General features: G+C 41.2%; 1 protein-coding gene and 1 long non-coding RNA gene across 7 annotated transcripts in view; one reads left to right on the top strand and one right to left on the bottom strand.

Moving 5' to 3' along the window:
* LOC143378509 (lachesin) overlaps positions 1 to 23,199 on the top strand; it is a 351,722-nt gene that overhangs the window by 66,302 nt on the left and 262,221 nt on the right. The window lies entirely within an intron of this gene.
* On the bottom strand, positions 3,765 to 9,077 carry LOC143378557 (uncharacterized). 4 transcript variants are annotated; one of them, XR_013088285.1, is made up of 5 exons: positions 8,626 to 9,077; positions 6,842 to 6,921; positions 6,515 to 6,749; positions 4,452 to 5,214; positions 3,766 to 3,880 (listed from the first exon to the last, which is right to left on the bottom strand). It is a non-coding gene; the product is annotated as an uncharacterized LOC143378557 (long non-coding RNA). The 4 variants fall into 4 exon arrangements; XR_013088286.1 differs by lacking the exons at positions 6,842 to 6,921; positions 8,626 to 9,077 and having other exon boundaries at positions 3,765 to 3,880; positions 4,452 to 5,171; positions 6,515 to 6,835; XR_013088284.1 differs by lacking the exons at positions 6,842 to 6,921; positions 8,626 to 9,077 and having other exon boundaries at positions 6,515 to 6,835.

Here is a 23,199-nt window from a genome sequence, read left to right as displayed (position 1 = left end):
AAAAACATTTTTTTATCGAAATTGAAATCGACAATTTGTTTAATCATCTGGGAAAAATCGAAATCGCAGAAATGGGCCCAGTTTCTCATTTCTTACGCCGAGTCTGCACTTTTACAAAGAAAACAAGGTGCTACTGAAAACAATTTATGGCTAAATACCGAAGCTAGAGACAATTATGTGAAAATACTAAATTTTCACTTTTTCTCGGTTTTTGTGTTTTTTTTTCTTCATTTAATTGTGTTTTTTGAATTTTAATTAATTCTGTACCATTTTTCAAGTATTTTGTTGATATACAGTGTGTCTTAGAAATAGTTCTGTGTCTTTTTTGTCTTTTGTTCGTTTTGTCATTCGTTTCGTTGATGAGGAACCCAAAATAATCGCCAATCAATACCTCATCCCAAAATCCATGGCACTAAAATCAATACCCTTCAAATCTCTTCATGTTCGTCACTTACGTCCCCAAGATTCTCCGGGAAATAATTCAAGTGAGGATGCAAGAAATGGATCTTGAAAAACATATTTACGGCTGTTGGAAAAACAAAAAAACTGAAAGGCATACCATAGAAAATGAACTACGAGTAGAATGAAATGAAATGAGAGTATTGCATACCAATTTTTGCCTAATTTTTTAGCAAATCATCAACAATTTCCTCGTAGTTCGGACTTTTATTGTTCTCAAGAAAATCTGAAACAATCAAACGAAACGAATTCCAGGCTGCAGCTTCACCGGATGACAAATACGTTTCAAATTTTTCGTCTGTAACCCCTCAGAGAGCAGGACTCGTCATAGGAAAACTGTCCGCAACGGCGGTATGACAAGCACCGCTCGTCAAGGGACGTGAAGCGGCGGCGTAGCGTGTAGGGCTTGGGAACAAGGTCTATTGGACACCCGAATTAAAGGCGTGCTGTGCTCTTCTCATATACATTCTGCAGGCCTTGGGAAGAAGATATTGCTGTGAAGAGAGCCTCTTCAAGAGAGTGGCCGTTTGGAGGGGATGCAGTCCGATTTGTTAGATTAGGAGGTGTGACAATACTTCTTCAGGTCTGCTATGCAGTAATGCCTTAACACTGCGAAGATCAGGTGGGCGATCCGAGGACGCTATACTCGTTTCATCCTAAGAAAACTCCTATGCCCCGACCGTTTTGTGGCCGTTCTGCGCAGCCCCCACTACCGCCTACGGGCCCGACGCAGGCTATTGCTCGCAGCACTTTACAGTATTGTCTCGTTAGCGACTCGATTTTGTGTACACGATACCGACTCTTCGCTATCCCCACCACTTCTGTCTCACTCTTGCCGGGCGAAAGCTAGAGCGAGATAGAACGAGAGCGAGCGAGAGGCACTGAAAGCGAGCGAGGACGGTACGAGACCGACGACGCGTTGATGTTTTGTCTCGCTCCGTCTTTCGGACGCCTGACACTCTGTCCTTTGCGTGCGCGACGGGCGTGCGCGATGGTCGCAAGCGCGTATCGTGGGCACGAAACCGCTTCGCAAAATCTTGACGCAGGCCCGGTTCAAGTCTTTTTTGCGCCCTAGGCGAACTTGGCAATTTGTAATATTTTATTTTAAAGTATATTTTAAACAACACCAGCAATGAAAATACCATTATGCACCTCTTGTCGACTTTCCGCCCTAGGCAGTGGCCTAATTTTGCTTATAGGGACAAGTCAAGCTTACAAGCAGAGATCAGTGTGTACACATATGTATATACTTTAAAATAAAATATTACAAATTGCACGGCAACTGTTTTAAACTACGAATAAAAATTCAGAGTAAGGTCATCAATAAACTCAAATAAATGTATTATAATAAAGGGCGCAATTTGATAAGTTCGCCTAGGGCGCAAAAAAGATTTGTGACGGGCCTGCGTCAAGATTTTGCGAAGCGGTTTTCGTGCCCACGGTAAGCGCTTGCGACCAGAAAGAAGCGAGAAACGAACACTCGGAATTAGGGTTCTGTTCACGATACCGACTCAACGCCGGTCCCGACCAGCGAGTCGCTAACGAGACAATACTGTACCTGCCGACTTCCCTGCCCCTCCGAGGGCGTGACATGACCGATGTCAATGTCAATACTGCAGGAGTGCAGTGTATCTACCCGGTAATTCTTTGGTTCCGAACAGATATAACATCAAGATTTCCCCACGTTAAAAAAAAAATCATCATTTCTTTCTTGAAACTACCGAAATCCTTATCCCAAACTAAAGATCTTGAATGATTTGATCCAAAAGAGAAATTGTTAAATTCGGTGCCGTCGCTGAAGGGTTAATGGTCGAATGTAACAAAAATAAAACTCACAGCATCGGTTTTGTTTACCGTTAACAGAAAAAAAACCCAATCGATATTGGTTATAACGTTACCAAAAAAATCTGGTCAGCGATAATGGTTATTCGTAACCAAAAACAAAAACAAATTGTGTTGACAATAATGGTTATTAGTGACCAGAAAATATTTCCGTTGACAATAATGGTTGTTTGCAACTAAAAACGATATCCATAATTGATAATGGTTATTCATAACCATAATCATTTAATGAATATTAACTTTTATGATATAACTTTTAAAATTTAAGTTATAACAGTTATAGTCTCTGAAATAAACCATAGTTCAATCAAAACAACAACAAAACAATTTTTATAAAACGTAGGCGGTTACCGTGCGTATTCGGAAATAATAGTGCCACCGTGTATATGAAGGCGTCGCGTGCGGAACGGTTGACAAAGAGGTAACAGACGGTAAGGCGGAGAAAATCGTAGGCGGTTAAGTGGGGGGTCGGACCAACCAGCGCCTACTCAGAATCATCCCTGCGCGAACGGGATTTTTCTTAGGATGAAACGAGTATAGCATCAATAACGTCTTCTACGTTCTGCGTGGAAGGGGGTGCTCGAAGCCCATGAAGCGGCGGGCATGCCACGGATAGGGAAAACTCTAGTAGTGTGCCCTTAGGCCCTAAAGGTGAAGTTCCACGGCGTGTGCTCGGCCAGTCGGCTCTGCTCGCCCAGGTTCGGCGAGACGGCTTGGTGAGCGCGAGTCGGTGACCCACGCGCCGTAGAATTTCACCTTAAAGGTCTGCGCATACATATCCGTTCCGTGTCAGTACCGATCCGTCGTGCCAGTGGTAGGAAGAAGAGACCCTCTACGCCCCTCTTCTTCTTACCACGGGCACGCCGGATACGGAAATGGCACGGAACGGATATGTATGCGCAGACCTTTAAGGTGAAATTCTACGGCGCGTGGCTCACCGACTCGCCGAACCTGGGCGAGCTGGTTCATTTAATACATTCATTTAAGAAAGTAAATGTGATTTATAATATTTTTCCTAGACTTAAGTTTCTCGAGAAATTATAGTATTTCTCGAGAAATAAGAAATAAGCAATTATAAAACTTCTCGAGAAATTCTCGAGAAGGAACACTATCGGTGTGGTATAAAACATTAATATGTAACTACCAACTTCATACATTCCGCAAATGAAAAATTCGCGCGCAAACCTCACATGCGCACTCATGCAAAACCACAGTACATGCGCTAGTGGCGCTTTCTGCGCCGAGCTTTGCGTCATCTTCCCCATTGTCCCGCAACGTTTCGGAGATTTTATAGCAATGGTTCCGTAACTGTTTGCAGATTTTAGAGCAATGATCCCGTAACTTTCTGAAGATTTTACAGCAATGATGTTTCGGCAAAAATTGTGTGATATTACAGAAAAGATAGCAAATGTAAGGGAAATTAATTAACTTACAATAAATATTGACAATTAAGTATTCATATATTTTAATAAAAATAATAGTATTGACCCTGGTGGAACTTCCCAAGCCCGCGTATGTGGAGTTCCAAGCTCGTCTGCCCTCTTTACTTAAAATGTACTGTATGCAGCGTGTAATGAACCTGGAATAATATATGCATTTATTTTACAATTTTACAATTTTACAATTTTACAATTTTACAATTTTACAATTTTACAATTTTACAATTTTACAATTTTACAATTTTACAATTTTACAATTTTACAATTTTACAATTTTACAATTTTACAATTTTACAATTTTACAATTTTACAATTTTACAATTTTACAATTTTACAATTTTACAATTTTACAATTTTACAATTTTACAATTTTACAATTTTACAATTTTACAATTTTACAATTTTACAATTTTACAATTTTACAATTTTACAATTTTACAATTTTACAATTTTACAATTTTACAATTTTACAATTTTACAATTTTACAATTTTACAATTTTACAATTTTACAATTTTACAATTTTACAATTTTACAATTTTACAATTTTACAATTTTACAATTTTACAATTTTACAATTTTACAATTTTACAATTTTACAATTTTACAATTTTACAATTTTACAATTTTACAATTTTACAATTTTACAATTTTACAATTTTACAATTTTACAATTTTACAATTTTACAATTTTACAATTTTACAATTTTACCCATAACTAATTTTACTATATGTTTAAATGTACTGAACGATTGTTTTTGCTATTTCCCGCACCGACTATATTTCTCTGCCACAGAATACTCTATTAATTTCTTTAATATCATCAACGCCATTATCGCAATATTGCTTCCACAGCTCCTCTTCAGTAAATGAATCTATAAAAGGTCATTAATAAATTATTTCAGTCATGAAGAATGGCATCATTATAAACAGCGTTCGTGTAGCGCCAATCACAGGGTGCATTGAAGCGAAGCAATGAAAAATTAACAATCGCCATTACTTTAAATAATTGAACGGAAAGTGAAATGAAAGTTATACAGTATACCTACGCATGTTTACAAGGAAACTGTTTGAAAAGTAAAAGCTTGTAGCGCAGAAAGCAAAGAAATATATGTATTTTAAATAATTAAACAATTGCAGTTGGTTAATAAGCATAAAATATTTTATATTAGTTACTTTAACTTAAAAATAAGCTCCTTAATGTGAATAATTCATATATATATATTACTTGCGAAACGATCTGTTTTTTATCCTGTCCTTATATAGCGTGACAGAAAACACAAGAACATTTATATTGTCCAAATATAGTAGGAATGCTTGCAGGAAGAAGAAAGCCTTTGGAAGTGCCTTCTTGGAAACAGTGTTATTCAAAATGATTATAACACAATAAGGCGTTCTTTGAATGTACGAAATTCGGGCTCAGTCCCATGTTCTGTAACCAACAACGCAGATACTTTGCATTCTTCAACAGGAATCTATATGAAACAAACAAAAATATTTTTTTTAATAAGTTCGAATTAACCTAAAAATAGCATATACATTAGGGTGGTCCTTATTTGTGGACTTCCTTTTTTTTTGGTCGCACCCCCCTAAATTGTGACACTTGGTGAGAAAATGATATGTGCGAAATTTTAAAGTGATTGGACCAACGGAACCCGTGCTACATTTGCGTTAAAATTTTGAAATTTTAGTGATTTCACGTTAATTTCGCACATCATTGTGTTCCGCTATTGTAGAGGAATTAGTGATTGTTTTTTAATAAAAGTCCAATTTCTTAGGTGAATAATAGTATCATTTCTGTGTGACTTCAAACAGTATTCTCAAAATCTCTGAATTTTACCATTAAAATTAGCGTACAACAGCTTCGGAGCCATTATGCGCGGCTACGTGAAGTCTCATTTCACGATTTTTTTCGTTGCACCCTCCAAAATTGTAACACTAGACGGAAAAATGATCCCTGAAAAATTTCAAATTGCTTGGATGTCGGCAACCCGTGTCGCACTTTAATTAAAGTCTTGAAGTTTTAGAGATTTTATGTCAATTTTTTAAATAATTTGATACTGCCCTATTATAACGGAACACTTAATAGTTCCTTAAAAACTATTGTTTTTTCTGATATGTATAATAATGATATTTAACAAAACTTTAAATAATTTACTCAAAAACTTGTGTCGTAGAATCCCACTATGTATTTGAAAAATACATAGAATTTAATAATATGCTAATTTATTACCTTCAATCTATAATGTATAACTTAAATTTCAATAGAGAGTATTTCGTTTGCAACTATGTAAAAAAAATTATTCCTAAGTACTAATACTATAATCATTATTACAAAAACAAATAATAAACTTTCTGTGCATCAAAAGAGCTATAGTTTGATTCGAACAACCACCCGACTGCGTACAGTAGTTTATACGCTGCGTTATATACTAATTTTAAGAGATAAAACTCAAAGATTTCGTATACATTTCTGTAAGTAACATACATATTATTATTATACATCTAATAAAGTGTGCTTTCATTAAAAAATATTCACTGATACTTCAAAAATAGCTGAAAACAATTATGTTCGAAACTGACAAGAAGTCACTAAAATTTCAAAACTTTAACTCAAATGTGGCCCGGATTGCCACTATCCAATCACTTTGAAATTTTGCGCATATCATTTTCTCATCAAGTGTCACAATTTAGGGGGGTGCGATAAAAAAAACTCATAAAAAATGTTGACCCCTATAACTAAGGACCACCCTAATATACATGGGTTCTATTTACCCGTGATATGTCAAACCTTCACCCAATTCACTCAGGTCTCCTGTGCCACAAAACACACACGTTCTAACCATTTTTATTATTTAAAAGCAATTAATACGTAATCACGCTCTAACTATTTACGCTTGTGTTTTCTTACGTGCTTTGGCTTTGCAACCTGTCGCGTCGTACGTGAGTGACGTCACACAACGCCTGGAGCTTCACCACGCGGGCTTGGGAGGTTCCACCAGAGCCAATACTATTATTATTTTTATTGTGATTATTATTTTTCTTGTTGTTGTCGTCTTGTATAGAAAAAATGGTAATTATTTAGAAGTTTTCGGTCCTCACCGATTTCAATGATTTTTGGATATGTTGTTGGGCACACGATTCTGAACAACTTTTTCCTATACATGTTACCGCCGTTCGACCTTCGTTTCCGAGATATTCGCTAGAAACTGCTGCTACTACACAATGAGCCTAACGAATAAAGTGTAAGCAATTGCTATTTCTTAATATTTTACTAGGAATTGCTTAAATTCACGCGAATAAAAACACAAGCATTTGCTTTATCTTGTAGGAATACCTAAACTGCCTAGGAATTGCTTAAAGGAATCGCTTTTCCATAATTTCTTAAGGAATTGCTTACAATCTAATGAATAAAAGAAGCAATTGCTTTTGCTAAGTAAGCAACACCTTAAGAATTTTTAAGACTGCTGTACCCCATGCTAACCTTTGCTTAAAGGACTAATTTACTTCATCAGCATGAATTAGAGAGAAAGCGTATGAATAAATGGTACACGAAGCTCTTTAAACGATAATTAATTGCAGCCGTTTTAAATTCATATATGTATTATACATGGTGTAACAGAAATGTTTCCGTTCCTTAAAGGGGGTGATTTGTGGAGTGATTGCAAACGATTGCGAGCCACGGTTCCACGCCCGCGCGTCTCGGCTCACGGGCGGCCTACAAGCGTATTTGGGTAACTTCTCGATGGTCGGCGTTTCTCCACGAAAAGTTTCCTTTTCTGCATGCTACAGTCGTAATTTTGTTTACGCTGCAACAACCTATGGAAATGACGCACTTCTTAAACGTCCGGAAAGAACAATTTTATAATGTGCGAAAGAAATGCAAAAATGAAGATTTTCGAAAATTATATCTGCAAAGGCGGGCGCGAGTTAAGCCGCGTATTCACCTGCGCATTCGCCCCGAATGTGCATTCGGCGCGCACCAATTTTTTGCTCGTTCGGAGCTCTGCGCGCGTTCGCCGCGCATTCGGCGCGCGTTCGGGGTCGAGTGAAATTTACGGCGTCCATTTCATGGTATTGTTCGGCCCCGAATGCGCGCTTTGATGGACCGCCAGCAAGCGGATCGGCCCGAATGCGCGCCGCGCCCCGAACACGCGCCGAACACCGGACGAGCAAAAAATCGGTGCGCGCCGAATGCACATTCGGGGCGAATGCGCAGGTGAATACAGTATTTCCTCGTTACGGGCTCGGTTTGGTGTACACGATACGGACTTTTCGCTATCCCCACCACTTCTGTCTCACTCTTGTCCGGCGAAAGCGAGAGCGAGATGGAACGAGAGCGAGCGAGAGGCACTGAAAGCGAGCGAGGACGTTTTGTCTCGCTCCGTCTTTCGAAAGTCTGACACTCTGTCCTTTGCGTGCGCGACCATCGCGCATGCCCGTCGCGCACGCATTGTTCCATCTCGCTCCCCCCTTCGGCCAGAAAAAAGCGAGAAACAAACTCTCGGAATTAGGGCTCTGTTCACGATACCGACTCAACGCCGGTCCCGACCAGCGAGCCGCTAACGAGGAAATACTGTACACGGCTTTAGGAGCACTGAACGCGAGCGAGCAGGGGTAGCCCGAGTGAGAGTGAGAGCATTACCGGCAGTCACAGCTACCTTTTACTCATACGGTCTAGCAAAGCCAGCAATTCCTTACGATTTTTAATCATATGAAAATAAGAAATTCCTTTTTTGTTTAAGTAATTGCTTTTTGAGCAATTGATGTGGCTAATAAGGAATCGCTTAGTTTGTATTCATCAGGCCCAATGTCTTCTGCCGTGTACCTACGCGTCCGTGGCAGCGTATGCGCCAGCATGGGACAAAACAAATGACGAAGCTGACCTTCGTTTCCGAGATATTTGCGAAAAACTTCTTTTGACTTATTCCGACGCAACGCATTCCACTTTCCAACTTGTCCCGGGTATTAGTATTGGTTGGGGCTAGATCAGCGCGGGGAGCGGGCGCCCGCTCGCGGGCGCGTAAACCATGATAGCGAACCGATATGAGTCGGGGTGTTGACGGGCATCCGCAAGTTTCTGGTTCAAATCTCTAAACTCACATCAGTTCGCTATCATGCTTTACGCGCCCCCCGCACGAATCTGGCCCCAACCAATACTAATACCCGGGACAAGTTGGAAAGTGGAAGGCGTTGCGTCGGAATAAATCAACAGAAGTTTTTCGCAAATATCTCGGGAACGAAGGTCGTGCGGCGGTAACATGTATAGGAAAAAGTAGTTCAGAATCTTGATCTTGATAACATATCCAAAAATCATTGAAATCGGCGAGGACGGAAAACTTCAAAATAATTACCGAAAAAATATATGAATATTTAATTGTCATTATTTATTGTAATTTAATTAATTCCCTTACATTTTTTATCCTTTCTGTAATGTCACACAAATTTTGCCGCAACATCATTGCTGTAAAATCTCCGAAACATTGCGTGACCGTTGCCGAAACGTTGCAGGAATTTTGCAGGGACATTGCCGTGCAATATTGCACCGCAACATTGCTGCAACGTTGCAGCAATATTGCGCTGCAACAATGCAACATCGCAACGTACCTGCAACCTTCCTACAACGTTCCTGCAACGGAGTGTGCTGTATGGGTTTGAGTCATTCGCAACACGAGATATTCGCAATTAAATGAGGACACCTTTTTGACAGACAGGTAAAAAGTTCACCTGTCGATATCTCGAAAACGTATATATAGAAATTTTTTTAGACCTTATTTTCGAAATCCGCGGGCCATTTTGCATCAGAAAAAACAGTGGCATCTGCTGCGCAAAAATTCTTTTTATTTTGTACACTAGTGTAATTATCAAAACACTTAAGGGCTATTCGATTACTGGAACATCGATTAACCGAATCTTTGATTATTCGAAAAATACTTTCTGAGGAAAAAACAGCATAAATCTACAAACTTCCATTTTTCATAATACATTAGGTATGTGTTTCTACTTCACCATTTAGCGTTCACAGTTCGATTTGCGTTAATGAAATGTGTAGGTATTATGTGGGGATCGGGGCCACCACAGTACCCAGGAGAGAGAAACCGGAAGAGCGGAAGATGGGAGGTCGACGTACACACAGATGGCATCTCGACTAGGGAATTACAAAGATCGCGAGTTTAAATCCCCCGGCGCCCGTGCCCTCTTTTTTCGCGGCTCCCACAATTGTTTATATCAAAATGTCAACGTGCGGTAAAATGAAAGCGTGTGGTTTTAAGGTAGGCTTCCACTGCGCCTCACCTCAGCGCAACTTCTTTTCTCACTCACGTCTAAACGCACCTCGCCTCGGGTTAGCTCTGCCTGAAGTTTTCAGCTTGCCTCGGTTCATATGTTTAGTCAGTCGTCCAGATATTTCACTGCCAGCGCGAGTGATAATTACTTTAATGGTCACCGAAGACGTTAGCATTGCATCCACCTACACTACTCCTTGCCGCGGCTCGCATTGCCTCTCTCATCCAAAATATCCTCGAGAAGAGATCCACCGATTGCGACCAGGCAAGGCGTAGTGTGAGTCCGAGCGGCAGATCTCTCCTCACAAACACCTTGAGGAAGAGAGGCGGAGGCGAGGCGTAGTATGAATGGATGCAATGCCAACGACTTCGGTGACCGCTAAAACAATAAATCATCACTCGCAGTGGCAGTGAATTCTCTGAACGACTGATCAAAGATGTGAACCGTGGCAAGCTGAAAACTTCAGGTGGAGCAATACCGAAACGAAACGTTGTGAAAGCCTACATCCATGCCTTAACTTTATCTAAAGCTGTAACAGGCATAAATTTTGTGGCGGAGAGAAGGAAGGGAGGAGAGGAAGGGGAATCTGGACAACATTTTTGTAATATTTCCTACACATCCCTCAAGCATTCACTAGTTTCGAAACAATGTTATGAGGTAGTATGAAGCCTAAACAGAAAATACGAGTACCGATATAATGACATTAAAAGGAATAATGTCAATTTGTAAGTTGGGAAGTTTGGAAAGCAAGAATGGACACTTTAAAAAACTGTGGAATCTTTATTAATGCTCTCCACCTTCGTTCAGTGTTGAAATACATGGAAATGATAAGTTCCGATTATCTCAACACCGTGTGTCGCAATTGATTTGATTAATCGGTGTTTTACTGTACCACGTTATATTTATTATAATAATCACCGAATGTCTTCAGCGCATAGTGCCCAAAAATCGGGAAAACCTGGCCAAAACCCTAACTTCTAAAGTCACCAGTTATGGTTTCAGAACCCATCACCGTTTCCATCTCCTATCTGACTGCTAATTACCAACAGTTAGAGGAAGGTAAGTTTGTCACCACTCGCTACCGCTCATTCCAAAGTTGAGTGTTGTCGGAGCGTTACCTACTCTCTCAGTGAAATTGCTCGTGCTCTTTGTGACTCTTAAAAGTGTACTTAAAACTGGTAGAATAACCATGGATTCAGTAGGTAGTGATAAATACAGTCTTATAGTACATTTTGGTACAAGTTGGAGCATGTAGCAATGAAGGCATGAAATTTCAATTAAAAAATAGCACCGCCTGTCAAAACCCCTTGTGAAATTACGTTTTGCCAGATATAAAGTTTACTTCTGGGCTCATCCGGCCAAAATTTCTTCTTCTGTCAGTAAGAGCAATCAGCTTCAGCTGTTGCAGCGTACAAAGAATTTGCAATTTTTACATAAGATTCGTAATTAGCGACCTCAAAAACCTTAGAATACCCGTTTTTGTACAAATTAAAGATCACCTTTATCTTTTGCTCATGTTTGGTGCTTTGGGACTACTGTGCTGCGTATGAAACATTAACCTTAAAAATGTCGGCACAAACGTGTGTACTTTGGCTAGAAACTTGTAACAAAAAGTTTGAGTCAAGCCGGCGACTAACCAGCTGTGACTTCTCTTTATAAATATTCTAATTGCTACAAATCTTTTTCATAGCATACACCTAATCCTTCGCGGTATTACTGCAAGAGTTTTATAATGATAAATGATGACTTTGTAACACTTGTGTATAACATTAAACGTGCAACTTTAGTAATCGTAAGCATTTACTTAGGAACCTTAAATAACTATTGTAGAACGCAATACGAAGTAAAAAAGTATAGCTTGTAGCATAATCTAAAATGAAAAGTTTAATCATATTCTTATGTTAGTTAAGGGCATTTTATTCTTTTGTATATTATCACACGATTACTTTAGCTCTCAATGGATCAGAATAATAATGTTGTATGTGGAAAATCCTATTCTGACGATGAGGAGGTACAATTATGCGTAGAGCGACGGTTTCCGTATAGTAATAAGTTCGATCTAAGATATGATTCATCTAATTTGTTCTTAAAGGATTCTCTGATAGGTACGCCAAAGGCTCTATCGGGCGGACTAGATAATGGAGAGGATGGTTATCCTTTGGGACAAAGGTACTTTTCGTTAGGTCGCTCCTTTAACCGTTTCGTTAAACTCTCGTGACGTCTTGAGCTTAAAATCTCGACGGACTGCTTGTCACTTCTCTACTTCCGCTCGTCCGTACTCCTGACAGCTTTGTACTTTAGTTCATCACACATTCCATTCTGGTAATGGAGAAATCCTCCGAGTAACCTCCGTTTTAGGAGGATCTCTATGTCCCGATGTCATTCGTTTCGCTTTCTTCATTGGACAATCTTGCGTTACGTTTGGCCCTCCATTGAAGAGTTTTATAGAAATAAAATTTTTCACGTTTCAGGTTTAAGACTTTTACTGGTATTATACTTGTGGATATATTAATAGTTGTCGTGCCCGTAGATGACGAATTGGTTATACCGGTATTCAATACGTGTTTAATATGTTTCAAGATCATAGGGTGCTAAGGTAGTAAAGGGTCGGAAAAATGAAAGTGATGTTGTCTGATAACTTTAACGCCTCGATTTGGTAATATTTAGGAACACTATGGGATTAACACAGTTTAGTATTAGGGTAAGTAAGGGTGAGATGGTCATACGGGAGAGATGGGCAGTGACTGTATTTTTTGGAAGGAAACGCCAGATGGCGCTGCGTCCACGTGGGTACAAAGTGTTATAGACAAGCAACATTCTTAGTTAAAACTGTTGGAATGAAACGTTTTTAAAGGTTTGTAAATCCACTGTGAAATTTAAGCTAGTGCTTCAAAATGTTTGATCCATATTTTGGTCACCTTTTTGTGTTATTTATGCTGAATATTTTTAGCTCTCAAGATGTATTTTCGATAGTGTATTGTTTACAGTGTTTTTAACCGTAAAGTATTCAGGGTTCCGTTTGTTAGTTTAAGTGAAATGGGAATGATCATCTTATCAGGGCTTTAAGGGAGAAATGGTCAATTTTTGTCCGGGAGAGATGGACATAGCTGTATTTGATGTAATTTCATACATTTTGTAGGTTGTTTTTGTAGGTATAGCCTAGAATGGTCCTAGCAATGATCCCGGTCCATCTAATATGGTCTTTACTAATTTGAAACCGAATGTACACTTCAATCAACCAACTACCGCGGGTCTTGCTGCTGAAATTGATGAAGAACGTACGCCAACCCAAGTTTTGGAAGATACCGTTCCTGTGCCGCTCAAAACTTCCCTACTCGGAATCCCGTCAAACAACCGAGAAATTTATTAACGTCGCAAACACATATTATCACTCGAAAAATGAGTGACAGTATGTATGGTTTACGACACAAGCGAAAAAATGAGCCAAACATACTCGATTTATCATAAAAACAGCTTCCGTGAAACATAAAAAATGAATTTTGTTGTGAACGTTTACAATTATTTAAAATAGGATATATACCGTAAACTGGGGGAACATTGGCAGCACGGGATTACATTGTTTTACGTCAGATTAGTAAAACTTAACCTGTTAATGCTATTTATATGATGTGCTAATATTACGAGTAGATTTTAGTTAAGATGTAAAAATAAAATAAAATAAACAAATTTAAGTGCCAATGTATCTTACTGACTTCAGATTAGTAAAACTTAACCCGTTAATGTTATCTATATGATGTGTCAATATTACCCCGGTACACTAACGTTTTTAACATGTATTAAAGAAGGAAAAGGGCAAAAATTGTATGCATTTTGACATTTATAGTCAGAGTTCGGAGGGAGTCGGTTCCAATGATGGAGGGGAAAACACCTACAGGAGCGGTGGTTATGTGTGCATGAACTGCGCCTGCGTCAGTCATGCAAATATAACCACCACTCCTGTAGGTGTTTCCCCGTCCAGCATGAGAGCCGACTCCCTCCGAACTCTGCTTGTAGTACAATCACAAAAGATGCAATGTTATGATAGGATACTTAAAGCAAATGTAAACATGTTAATTTTTAAATTATATAACAGAATGTTTCAAAAACCTGCCAATGTTCCCCCTGTTTACGGTATTTCTACGTCAACCGGATCACCTACGAGTCAAAAATTTGACGAAACGTAGACAAACGTGTGAGGGCTTTAATTGTTTATCTATACATGTTCTTTCGAAAGCAAGTTGGCATTTTCAAAAATTCAATATGGCGGATACAACCTGCGAAATTGGGAGATAATTTCGTAATAGTATTATTAAAAATCCGAAAATGACTCGAACGGCATGAAAGTGAAGTGATTACGAATCGACACGAGTCGCTGATTACGAATCTGAAGTGAGAATTGACGAATTCAATACAGCGGCTATGTACCCAAGATCTAGTTCCAAGGGACTGTGAGTTACCCGATATGATTAGGAAATAATTACTCGGGGTTTTTGAGGTCCTTGATCACGTATCCGACGCCAGATTTTTAAAATTTAAAATGGCGGATGCAACATGGCGGACTAAAATTTTGAAAATTTACACGTAAGGGTTCCTTGAGTAGCTAGTTACGAAACCACTGTCAGATTTACAAAATTCGAAATGACTGATCCGATACCAACGCGACGGCCCGGCATGCACAGGCCCTTGCATGGGTCGGATTTTAGAAGAGTACAAAACCAACAGACGGAAATAAAATAAAGTAGATGGTTACTTCTTCCTCAGTTTTGAAAGGACAATGTTAAGTCGCAGAGGGGATTACTGACCTACGAGCCTATAGCGTATGCTACATACCGTTGTAAAGATCTCGCCAAGACGAATCGATTGATACTATTTTTAACTTCGAAATCAGATGGGATCACCTCGAAAAATGTTCTCAAAGTTCAAGATTTTGCGGGTTTGAACAAAAGAAACCGGTAGTAAAATCCCAACTGGCCCGACGGACCTCGGATAGGGACCTAAGGAAAAACCGACGAATGTAAGCGATACTCTAGCCGGTTGGGGCGGCAAATGTGCCCCATAACCTATATTTCAGGGCCTTGTTGGGCCTGCGATTGCCCCATGAGCCACTAATGCATTGGTGATTTCGTACTGGACATTAGGAAAGGGGCCCATAAGGCAAAGCGCAGGTCCAACACGGCCCTGAAATTAAGGTCATGAGGCACATTTACCACCCAACCTGCTAGAGTATCGCTTACATCCCTTGGTTTTTCCATAGGTGCCTATCCGAGGTCCGTCGGGCCGGTGGGGATTTTACTACCGGTTTCTTTTGTTCAAAATCGCAAAATCTCGAAATTTGAAGTCATTTTTCGAGGTGATCCCTTTTGATGTTTAAAAATGGTATCAATCGATTCGTCTTGGCGAGATCTATCCAACGGTGTATAGCATACGCTGTAAGCTCGTAGGTCAGTAATTCCCTCTGCGACTTAACAATGTCCTTTCTCTTTGCCAAACCATCATATTGGTTGTGCTGTTTTAATGTTTGACAATCTGATCTCATATTCTTAATTAGATAAGTCTTTTCGTTCTTTTCGTATATATATCCGGCATTAAGCCGGATCCAGACCTGAATGAGTATACGTTGAGCAAGAATGAACGCGCACGGATATTCTGATGTGGACGGGTGAAAGTAGCCAGGACCGCATGCTTCTACGTCAGAAAGGGTGAGCGTGAACGCATATGCTAAGTAGTGTGGACGTGTCATTCGTGGCGCTGCATACTGCCCGACTCGCGAATGCCGACGAAGGCACATGGGCTGAGCCGACCGTTGTCGGTTTTCTTCCATACATCAAAGGAAGTTTGGAGTGCATTTCGCTCAGCGTGGATAATAGAAGCAAATGAGATACATTTCTCAAATCCTCGATGTCCCAAATTTTCATGATATTGAAATAAAGTGTAATCCATATGAAATTAGGAAGGGCCAAGTACTCAATTTCTAGTTTCGAAATTGTTTAAAAAATACAAATCTTCGAAGTTCCCTGCTTTTGGTGACTTTTACGAAACCCGCCTTCAGAAATGAATTTTAATGACCTAAATTATTGAAGGCATGAACTTACGTCTTTTTTTTAATCATGAAGGATGGATCTATGTGAATGAATTTAACCCATTACTAATATTGTCATAAACAGTTAATGAAAAATAAAAAATTACATTTTTAACAATATAATGCATTTACTATATGATAGACTTTAAAGCTCTATTTTAATGAATAATTTTTCTTTCTTTTCTTCACGACTCGCTGTTATATTAAAAAGTCACACGAGATTATTCGCGGGGAACGGCAATACGCTTCGTGGAGGGACGCAAGAAGACAAGGGGTAGTCCGCTGACGGCGCGTGGTTCCGCCTGCGTCGTCCTTTCTTCAAATTAAACACGGATCCCTTATCTCTCTAGTATAAACACTCGCTTGAATTTCAATACCTTTGATGCCATCTTTATGTCTGCGGAGTGTGCTAAGCTAAGAACACGAGTTGGTGACGAAAGACACATGGCACTTTCGACCCCTCCGCATGCGTCATTCGTGCGCGCTCAGCCTGCTAAGCGTATACGCCAGCGAAGTCCATCCATAGCGTCTTCTACGTGTTGCGCGGAAGGGGGTGATCGAAGCCAACGAAGCGGCGGACATGCAACGGATAGGGAAAACTCTAGTAATGTGCGTGTAGGCTCGTATCCTTAAGGTGAAATTCCACGGCGCGTGCCTTGCCGAGTCGCGCTTACCAAGCCGTCTCGCCGAACCTGGGCGAGCCGAGCCGACTCGCCGAGCACGCGCCGTGGAACTTCACCTTTAGGGCCTAAGGGCACACCCTTAGAGCTTTCCCTATCTGTGGCATGCCCGCCGCTTCGTTGGCTTCGAGCACCCCCTTCCACGCCGCACGTAGAAGTCGCTATGGATGCTAGCGTCCTCGGACCGCCCACCTGGACATTGCTGGTATACGCATTCAGGTCTGAATCCGGCTTAAGATGGGTGATCCTGAATCTAAAGAGAATAGGTATATGCTACATAATATATCACGGATTATTATTAAGTTCAGATTGCCCCGGGGTATTTTGGTGAGGGACAAAGAGAAAGAGGATGAAAAGTAATGCAGGAGGAAGACTGCTAGGAATGAAGAGGAGTGTGAGAAGTGGGAAAGCCGGGGCAATAGCGCGAAGGTGTTTAGAGGAAATAGGAGGAAAGGAGAGAGTTATTGGGATACAGCGGGTGGAGGAAAGAAGAAAGTTCTTTGATAAGAGGAGTTATGTACCGGAGGAGGTACAGAGGAGGGAAGCGGAAGCGTGAGATTTGAGGTTGGAATTGAAGCAAAGGGACAAGGAAGTACAGGCCCGGGAAAAAGAGAGTAGGTTAAGGGAAGGGACGTATAACAGGTGGTATAGGGTGGTGAGAACGGGAAGCAGGAGGGGTGCCAAGGTACTTGCTAAAATAAGGGAAGGAGAAGCAGATGATTAGGGTGGCGAGATACAAGAAGGGAAATAAGATGAGAGGGGAAAGATACTGGTTAGAGGAGGGGAAACACGTCAATAGGATATATGGATGGGGGCACGTTTTGGAGAAATGTGAAGATGGAGGGAGAGAAGAGGGGCAGGAAAGGGTTAGAGCAATATTGTGGAAAGTAGGGTTGCGAGAAGGAAAATGGATCAGTTAAGAAAGGTGGTGGAAAGAAGGGGAATGGCGGGCAGGGAAGGCGGGGTGGGGATGTATGGTAACAGGTGACAGAATGGAAGTGACGGAGAACGGGAGAGATGGAAGGAATGTTTAAGAGGATGCAAAAGGGAAAGGAGACAATGAGGGAAAGAGAACAAGGAAGGAAAGAAATGTAAATGTAAAAACAAAGAGGGACGGAGAAAAAAAAAGTAAGCGAGTTTGCCGATGACGAGACGGTGGGAAACCGGTGGCGAAGCGGTGGCGAAGCGGTGGCGAAGCGGTGGCGAGGTTACGTAAAGGATAAATATAGTCTAATTATGATAGGTTAAGATAGGCTAAGTTAATGTGAGGTGAGGTAAGGGTAAAGGGAATTATAAGCAAGGACGACCCGGAACACCAGAGAGGAAGGGTTATGTAAATTAAATCTATCTATCTATCTATAAAGTACAGATACCATTATTACACTGCATAATAACTGAACTTTAAGTTACTTAATTCAAACACATACGCGAATTGATGTCTATCTAAGGTCGTGTTACGGCTACGCGGTAATCACCATATAACTTTAACTATTATGTATTGTCAAATACGTACACCTAAAGTCGAGTTCAGATATATTGGCAGTTGGATTCGTTTTCACGAGCAGCGCTCAAGGACGATCAGCCACCACTACCTGACGAACGTGGATTCGCAGTTAGAGTTGCGTGGCCCTCGCAGGGTATGGTGGGATAACGGGAACGCCGCTCGGCTCCGCCTGAACGTAGCCGTGTGGCTGTTGTTTATTCATAGCGTAATAGTTGTGTGCGTTACGAAGCTGTGCGCAGACCAATACCAGTTGAAGCTATCGAGAAAGAATCAATGTTCTGACCAATAAAACTCCTGAATTTTTTCGGACCTCACGCACACCTATTCTGATGTATGTATTTCTACGCTAAGAACTCGGTTTGGCCTACACGTCAGGAGCTTGGTGCTATCCCCACCACTTCTGACTCGCTCTTGTTTTGCGAAGGCGAGAGCGAGATGGAACGAGAGCGTGTCAGAGGGACTGAAAGCAAGCAAGGAACGGTACGAGACAGATGACGCGTTGATACATACTTTGCCTCGCTCCGTTTTTCATACATATGATATTCCGTCCTTTGCGTGCGCGACGGGCATGAGCGTTTAGACCCGCTTTCATTCCATCTCGGTCTTGCCCTCGGCAAGATTGTCTCGTTGAGGACTCGGTGTACACGTTGTGGGCTTTTCGCTATTCCCACCACTTCTGTCTCACTCTTGTCCGGCGAAGGCGAGAGCGAGTGAGAGACACTGAAAGCGAGCGAGGACGGTATGAGACAGACGACGCGTTGATATTTTGTCTCGCTCCGTGTTTCAAACGCCTGACACTCCGTCCTTTGTGTGCGCGATGGTCGCGAGCGCTTACCGTGAACACAAAAACCGTTTTCGCAAAATCTTGACGCAGGCCCGGCTCAAGTCTTTTTTGCGCTCTAGGCGAACTTGTCAAATTGTGCCCTTTATTATAATACATTTATTTGAGATTATTTATGAGTTTACTCTGAAAAATTAGGCAACTGCCTAGGGCGTAAGGTTGACAAGGGGCGCAAAATGGTCTTTTCATTGTTGGCATTCTTGAAAATAAACTTTTAAATGAAATACTACAAATTGTACTGCAACTGTTAAACTACGAATAAAAACTCGGAGTAAGGTCATCAATAATCTCAAATAAATGTATTATAATAAAGGGCGCAATTGGACAAGTTCGCCTAGGGCGCAAAAAAGGCTTGTGCCGTGCCTGGCTATCTGACCGTGGCGCGCATGCGTCGAACAGTCATGATTCCATCTGAACGCTCGCGCCCGTCGTGCACGCAGTGTTCCATCTCGTTCCCCCTTTCGGCCAGAAAGAAGCGAGAAACGATCGCTCGGAATAAGAGCTCTGTTCACGATACGGGCTCATCACCGGTCCCGACCAGCGAGCCCTCAACGAGGAAATACTGTACTCAAAGTGGTGGGGAGGCTTCACTGCGTATTCGTACCTCACGGACATCAATCCCCAATACGCGCTAACCAGGCGTAGCCCGAGAGAGAATCAGAACGTAGATAAAAGTAACACCGAGGTAGGCAAGCGGTGTGGTGGGAGAATACCCCTTACAGAACTCGCCGGCTAATCACGATCTAAACACGACTTTATTGGTGTATCAACTTAACCATATAGTTAAGACGTAAAATCAGCCACATGTTAATCGTTTGCGATCCATGTCCAGGATGTCTACACATCAATATTATTCTAGTGAATCCTATGTTCAGAGTGTGTGGACACGAATTTACACAGCCACTCCAAACCTTCCGGCTTGGCGCGTCGCTCCGATGTGCCGCGCTGGAACGCGTGCTTGTGGTACGCTCCTGGAGCGTGATGTTCAAAGCGCAACACTCTAAACGCGCGCGCCAGATCCGCAGGTTTGGAGCTTCCGCTCCAAATTTGCAAGATTTCGCGTGGAGCGTGGCATGTCCGCCGGGCGTTCAGTGAGACGCGCCACGCTACGTCAACTGCATCTCTGGCATCGTGCAAGTAAAATGTCTTTGATAAAAAAGCGAAGAACTCGCGCGATCGTTTGCATTGTATTGCATGCTTATTTTAAAGCTATTAAACTTTTTAACATATAAAATTATTAAATTTTAAAGTTGAGGTTCAGCAAGCTAATTTGTAAAAAAATTCCGTATATGCAAAAAATATGAAAAATATGCAGAATGTGCAATATCAAACATATATTTTTAATATCCTCTTAATGATGAAACATAGTTCTGTCCAAGTCCCACTTGTTTAAGCCATTCCTATCAAAATATGCATTTACATAAACTTTCGCAGTCTATATTATAATTGGGTTTGGTATACCTCTCCTATTTCCTAACCTATCTGCCCGACATACAATGTACAAGACATACATTCGGGCCGCCTCGGTTCTTTCGGCCCGCTCGGTTCTTTCGGTCCGCTTGAAATAATTCAATCCGCTTGGTTCTGTTCGAGCCGCCCGGTTCCTTCGGGCCGCTTGAAAAATTCAAGCTACTTGGTTCTATCCAAGCAGCCCGGTTCTTTCAAGTCGCTCGGTTCTTTCGGGCACTCGGCTCGGCTCGGTAGTTCAAGCCGAGTTAGGCTCGGCTTGCTTTTTTCGGGTACTTGCACAGCTCTAGTTTCGGAAGCATCTGTTGGGTGTGTACGAGCTCCTGTCAACACCCCGATTCACGTCGGTTTACTACCATCCTTTACGCGAGCGGGTGGGCGCCCCCCGCACTAATCTAGCCTCAACCTATACTAATACTCGGGACAAATTGAAAAGTGGAATGCATTGTGTCGGAATAAATCATCAGAAATTTTTCGCAAATATCTCGGGAACTAGGGCCGAGCGGCGGTAACATGTATACTGTATAGGGAAAAGTTGTTCAGAATGATGACCTGAACAACATATTTCAAGGTCGTCAAAATCGGTGAGGAGGAATTACCAAACATTATTATTATTTCGAACGAAGATTTGGATACTTTAGATCAGGCTTAGGAATGAAGTGAACGCGACGGCCGACTTTCAGAGGCAACTTTTCAGGGCTCCCGTGGCAGCCTAGGTGCTTGGAGCGCCTCAGGCCCGTACCACGTGAACTGCGCGTGGCGCGTTGACATAACAAAAACGCATCGAAAATCGTGCTCTCTGGGACGATGTGGAAACCTATTGATACAATGTTGTCCCAATGCGCCACGCGCGGTTCATATGGTACGGGCCTGAGGCGCTCCAAGCATCCAGGCCGCCGCGAAGGCCAAGACGCGCGGCGGGAGAAAGGAGGCGTTGCTTCAGAAAATCGGCCGCCGCATTCACTTAATTCCCAAGGCTGCTTTAGATAGTACCTATCTATTTATTTCATTACATATTTGTTTTAACGCCATGCTTACAGGATCTCATTTGCTGCAGTTTACCTCTGAAACACCACCTTCGAAGAAACCATCTTCTTCCGAGATATGCTGTGTATACTTGCTTATAGTGTGTCTATAATTGAATTCGTATCAGTTGGTATACATTTTAAAAACAATTACAGATAGTAAAGGGTTGAAGTACATATATGTACTATTTAGAGCAGGAAAGTTTGTGCGTGAGACAAGACAGGGGCAAGGCGAGTACTCCGCTAGCATCGCGTGACTCCGCCTGCGACATTCTGAGTCTCCGAGACGTCTGCGGCATTGCTTTGAAGTTCCCACTCGGTTTTGATGCGTTGCGTTTGCTCTCTTTGTCACGCTGTGCTATATGATTATCTTTGCAATTGCTCAATACCATTTGCTCATCCATAATATTGTAAACCGGTAATAATTTGACAATTTCTGAAAAATTTTCAAAAGCAGAACGTATCATGAAAGCTAAAATGGTTCTTGCTAATTCATTGGAATTCGAAGCATAACCTGCGACTCTTTTTGCTTTATAATCTAATTATGCAGTTACATAAATTTCATCGATTAATAAAATTACTACTTTTTTCTCAAGAGGTTAAAGTTGAAGAAATATTGTAAAAGTAATTGCAGGCGGCTACCACTCTTATTTGCGATTTTGGAGTGTTTTAACTGCCACCTAGGCAGTTCCAACTGTTTCGAACTAACATTCAATATGGCCGTGATCACGTGTTTATGATTCATCTCTAAAGGCTGGAACAGACAGACGTCCTATCAACAATACTATCGAAAATAAATTTTATAAAATCAGTTTGACATTAACAGGTATGTATATAGTTGAATATATATTTTTAATGTAGTATATGTAGAATATCTTTTTAAATTATGTTTTTTATAGAGCTATGATATATACTACATTAAAAATATATATTCAACTATATACATGTTACTGTCAAACTGATTTTATAAAACTTATTTTTCGATAGGATTGTTGATAGGATTGATGTGTCTGTCTGTTCCAGCCTTTACAGATGAATCATGAACACGTGGTCACAGCCATATTGAATTATAGTTCGAAAAAGTTGGAACTGCCTAGGTGGCAGTTGAAACACTGTTCCAAAGTCGCAAATGAGAATGGCAGTCCCCTGTGGCAATTGTTTGGGAATCATCTAGTTCCGCACACCGCCACAATCTCTCTCACCGCAGCACCTCCTGGGCAGAGGAACTCACGGCTGATCCACAATCGATGAACCACTCAGATCTCACTACGTCAATCGATCACCCAATCACAGACCTCCACGTCGATCGATTGTCGAGAATGTTCGAGACGACGCGTAACGGAAACGATCACCATCTTGAATTCTCACTCTTGTTCACGTGGCGTGAAGTTATAGACGAATCGAATACGATCCGTGTTATTTCTCAACTAGTAAATCTGTCAATGCTCAAAAGGCTCACTTAGCTGCAGTGTATGATTATTCATCACCAGTGAATTCATTCTCTCAAGCTCACGTGCATTTTTGAACATTCGTATCGATTGTGGATCGCCGCGAGTGACGCACGTGTTGGTGCACGTGC

The sequence above is a fragment of the Andrena cerasifolii genome, chromosome 2, assembly GCF_050908995.1.
Source record: "Andrena cerasifolii isolate SP2316 chromosome 2, iyAndCera1_principal, whole genome shotgun sequence".
Classification (NCBI taxonomy): domain Eukaryota; kingdom Metazoa; phylum Arthropoda; class Insecta; order Hymenoptera; family Andrenidae; genus Andrena; species Andrena cerasifolii.
Note: the sequence above shows the minus strand (reverse complement) of the source record. Positions and strands in the feature narration are given on the sequence as shown.